The sequence below is a fragment of the Haemaphysalis longicornis genome, unplaced genomic scaffold, assembly GCF_048455015.1.
Source record: "Haemaphysalis longicornis isolate Haplotype H1 unplaced genomic scaffold, Haemaphysalis longicornis Haplotype H1 scaffold_13, whole genome shotgun sequence".
Lineage (NCBI taxonomy): Eukaryota > Metazoa > Arthropoda > Arachnida > Ixodida > Ixodidae > Haemaphysalis > Haemaphysalis longicornis.
The window spans coordinates 36,627,774-36,632,861 of record NW_027526233.1 but is presented as its reverse complement, the minus strand read 5'-3'; the positions used below and the strand labels follow the sequence as shown (position 1 = coordinate 36,632,861).

Sequence of the window (5,088 nt, the reverse complement as noted above, 5' to 3'; positions counted from 1 at the left end):
TCGCCAGACTACTCAAAGCCATTCTGGTCCAGTGTGATGAAAGTGACCGCGCGATGGGCGTAGTTTTGTGTCAGAAAGCTGAAGACAATGACGAGAACCCAGTATTGTACTCAAGTCGTAAGCAGACTATTCGTGAATAAGCGTACAGCGCCTCCGAAAAGTAGTGTGCGTGTCTCATTTGCGCTGCGCAAAAACTGGCCTGTTACCGCGCCGGGTCGAAGTTTATAGTAGCGACTGACCACTGCCCTCTCGCGTGGCTGCACACGATGTTTTCAAAGAGCGGTCGCCTCCTGCGCTGGAGTCTGGCTCTGCAGCACTATACGTTTGAAGTGCGTTACAAAAAGGGAAAACTGAATAGCAATGCTGCTGCCACGAGTCCCAGTCCTTAAGGCAAGAAGGGGCCTGTAGACGCCTGACTTTCGCAATTGCATTATTTTTCCTGAAGCAGGTTTCGCCCTTCAAGATTACGTTTTTTTTGTGTTTGTGGAACATTTCCAATGAAGCGAAATGTCACCTTTCAGGTTTGTGTGTTTGCCTAAAGTGCTGCTAGGCAAAAAAATAACTAGTGTAGTTAGTTATTCGCGTATTTTTTTCGCAACTAAAAGCCTGGTGGAGCTTTAGTGTGGATTTGTCTTCGCACTTGCCGGTGATGCTGTTGTGTCTTCCTGTGTTGTTCTGTTGCTTGCCTGACCAAGCCAGAGACGTTCTTGGCGGGCCACTACTCGTCGAGTGACCGGCCCGGTGAAGCTCCAGCACGGTGTCGTACAGCCCAGGCCTGGAGTCGAGCATCTGGCGAGCCCGTCTTTCCGAAAGCATCCCTCCGGACAACGGATCTCGTACCGCCGGCGGAGAATCTGTTACGACTCAGCCTGCAGCTGGGCTTTGTTTGAACACTCCTCGGCTGTGCGGCGAAGCCTCCAGTGCGTGCGCCTTTGAACGAGACCCCCCCGGTGTCGGTGACTCATGCTTTCACGTCTCGACAAGCCTGGGTCCGACGCCTCGTTTTCGGTGCGTTTCAAACTTCGGCGCTTGCCTACGAAGCTGGCTTCAACGGGCCCCAAGGACACGGAAGCCCCGCGTCCGCAGCGGAGTGCTTCTCTCACCCCTCTCTCGGACTCAGCGTGCGCCGCTTTTACCGTCTGCTCGCGAACGCTAGACTGAGTGTTGCGTGCGTCTGTGATGTTGGTGGCGTGTGCACAATCTAGAGGGAACGCTGTTTTGACCATTAGTGCTTTTGGTATAAAGAGACCCCGCCCAGCGCTGTATTTTCATTCCTGTTTGAGCAGTGAATCAATGCTATCACTCTGCTCGAGTTCTGTACTGTAACCTCGCCCGTCGGGGCATTGTTCGGCTTCGGCTCACCTCTCGCTATGAAGTAAACAGTTACGTCACCCTACGGCTTCTGGACTTCTTCACGGCTGCAACAGCGGCTGCCCGCTCGCTTCACACCACGCTACCACACGTATGTCGGAGGCGACGGAGCTCGGCTCGGGTCGGCCATCCCTGTCGCAACACTACGCTTAGTACCCAAACACGAAAGGAGTTAAAAACTCCTAAAAAAAATTTGGGCAATGTTCCTTGATAATTTGAACAATTCACATCAGAGGTTTTGGACATTCTTGGTCGTGTCAAAGCCGGCTACAAAGCCGGCTACAACCAGTATCAGATTGTCAGATTTGCTGGGATCCAGTGTCAGTTGCTGAAGCCTTTAACAATTTCTTTAACAGTATATATATATATATATATATATATATATATATATATATATATATATATATATATATATATATATATATAGAGAGAGAGAGAGAGAGAGAGAGAAAAAAGACGGAGAGAGAGAGAGACAGAAAAAGAGTCCGAAATAGCCAGACATAGACAGAAATAGCCAGTCTGAGTGGCACTGGCTACCACCTCCAAGCACAGGAAACAACAATACCTAAACATAAATACCCCAGAAAGTGAAGGTGAAAATCTCCCCGCCGGTAGCGTAGTGGTTATCGCACCAGACCGGTATTCTGGAGGTCGTGGGTTCGAATCCCACCTGGCGGGCATTTTTTCTCCACTTTCTTTCTTTCCAAATTATTTATGTGTTTCAATGACCTACCAAATACTCCCCTTCGCTTTCCGAGGTTTTTTTGACTGCCAACTCTTATTTCTTTCTTATTTTCAACGAGCTCCTCAATTCCCATTCATATATATATATATATATATATATATATATATATATATATATATATATATATATATATATATGTATGTATATATATATATATATATATATATATATATATATATATATATATATATATATATAGTCGTGAAGAAGAGTCCTCAGTTGCTGCAGGAATACGCACAAAGTAGAAGTACGCTCTTCGGAGACTTTATTTCCAACGTTTCTACCTGAGACAGGTCTTCCTCAGGTCTTCCTGAGGAAGACCTGTCTCTGGTCGAAACGTTGGAAATAAAGTCCCGGAAGAGCGTACTTCTACTTTCTGCGTGTATATAGATATATATATATATATTTATTATTTTTATTTATATATATAGATATATATATGTATGTATGTATAAACATATACTATAGTATGCATATTCTATACAGTACATACACAACCAGTGTCAAATTGACAGATTTGCAGTCATCTAGATTCAGTTGTTAAAGCCTTCAACCATTTTGTAACAGTACATGGCCCAAAGGACATGACCCCGGTAAATCAAGAACGCGATGGGCATTACGAAGATGACATTGTTATCTTTAAGGAGATTTATTTGAACTCTTTTTAAAATTAGATAACAAGAAGTCTTCAGGGCCTGATAAAATAGTGAATGAGTTTTTAAGGCGCTTTTGCAAATGGTATTCTGAGCCCAAATTTTTGCGTCCTCATTTGAAACTAGTGCCGTAGTGAGAATTGACTGCTAGAAAGGATTGTGCCCTTGACCAAAGTTGGAGATAATCTTATTATTTAAACCTATCACCGACTTTCTAGTACATGTGGAATGTGTTATGTTTAGAGCACATAATTGGCAAACATCTTGTTACGTAATTTGAAAGTAACGACCTCTTTTACAAAAAACAACATGGTTTTCGTTGATGCCTGTCAACTGTGACACAGCTATTTGAAAAAGTTCATTTCTTCGCAGCAGCATGAATTCGAATGAGCAAACTGAAGGTATTTAATTACATTTATCAAAAGCTTTTGACAGGGAACGTCAAGCAAAACTTCTGTATAAATTATATGGTTTCGGTGTGAATTTGCAAGCAATTCGGTGGATACAAACATACTTGACAAATCGTTAAAATTTTGTGGAAATAGCGGGAGAACCTTCGTTTTTGTTGTCCATTTCACCTTGTGTGCCGCAAGGGTCACTTTTACGCCCAATTTTGTTTCTGCTTTACATTAACATTGCACGTGGTGTATACTCAACATGAAAGTGTGATTGTTTGCTGACGGTGCGTCGGCGCTTGAAACCCCACAATCCATCCAATTACTGACACACTGAATTGGAATGCAGATATCGACAATGTCTGCGGGTCAGCTCAGTCCGAACTTGGACAACTGAGTCGTAAATTAACAGCTGCTCCTCCTGAGGTTAAACTTCAGGCGTACAAAGGTATTTTTCCCCGTACCTGAGAATACGCCAGTGTAGAATATGCCGGAACCACCAATATCAAATAAAAAAATTGGAGCGAGTTCAGAGGATGTCCGCGCGATTTGTTTCTCTCATTTATGAGAGAAGGCAGTCAATCCCATTCCTGCTTACTCAGTGAAAAATTCTCCACATACGCAGAAGCACAGAATAACCGCCAAAGAACGTTAGAATAACTGTGATATTGAGTTCTTTTCTGTCAAATTATCTTGTGTAATTACCCTTTCTTCAGTACTTTCGATTGAAAATTGAAACATGCTATTTCAATGTATTATTTTGGTCAGTCACTCTCTGATAAACCTGGTTTAAGAGATGCCTCAAACATTATTTAAAAATGTGTGCGCAAGGGTATATTGAAATCAACCCCAATAAATCTGCCTGCATGACAGTCTCGAATAAGAAAACGACTTTGATGTTTGATTATACAGTGAACACGAAGCAAATCAAAACAGCCACCCGAAATAAATATCTTCGTATGACAATTACAGATACACTAAGGCGTTGCACTGCTGAGCACGAAGTCCCGGGTTCGATTCCCGCCCGTGGCATCCGCTTTTCCGATGGAGGTGGAAAGCAAAAACGCCCGTGTTTACGAGATTTCGGTGAACGTGTACGCCACCCCGGTGGTCAAAATTAATTCGGAGCCCTCCGCTATGGCGCGCCTCATCGCCTGCGATGCGTCGGCGCTTGAAACCCCACAATCCATCCAATTACTGATACACTGAATTGGAATGCAGATATCGACAATGTCTGCGGGTCGGCTCAGTCCGAACTTGGACAACTGAGTCCTAAATTAACAGCTGCTCCTCCTCAGGTTAAACTTCAGGCGTACAAAGGTATTTTTCCCCGTACCTGAGAATACGCCAGTGTAGAATATGCCGGAACCACCAATATCAAATAAAAAAATTGGAGCGAGTTCAGAGGATGTCCGCGCGATTTGTTTCTCTCATTTATGAGAGAAGGCAGTCAATCCCATTCCTGCTTACTCAGTGAAAAATTCTCCACATACGCAGAAGCACAGAATAACCGCCAAAGAACGTTAGAATAACGGTGATATTGAGTTCTTTTCTGTCTAATTATCTTGTGTAATTACCCTTTCTTCCGTACTTTCGATTGAAAATTGAAACATGCAATTTCAATGTATTATTTTGGACAGTTACACCTACGTGGTACGAGAAGGGTATCTATGCAAGATCCAATTTTATTAAAATCGTTTAAATAAGCCCATTTGAGGCTTTTCTCGCTATCAACTCGCTGCCCTCGGTTGGAGTCGTCAGGTAACCTCAAGCAGTCAGTAGCTGCTTTTCGCTGGATGCAACCTCAAAGTGGTAGTGAAAAGTAAAAATTTTCATTAATTTGGTTTGACTTCATTTCAGTTGATAAAAAGTTAATCTGCTTTAAAATTTATAAGCGGGGGACTGCGACCTGCCCTGTGAGTGG

The 5,088-nt window shown here is 43.2% G+C and overlaps 1 non-coding gene across 1 annotated transcript; it reads left to right on the top strand.

The window, feature by feature from the left end:
- The first annotated feature begins 1,976 nt into the window (after positions 1 to 1,976).
- Positions 1,977 to 2,049, top strand: Trnat-ggu (transfer RNA threonine (anticodon GGU)). Its single transcript has one exon. It is a non-coding gene; the product is annotated as a tRNA-Thr (tRNA).
- Positions 2,050 to 5,088: the final 3,039 nt, after the last annotated feature.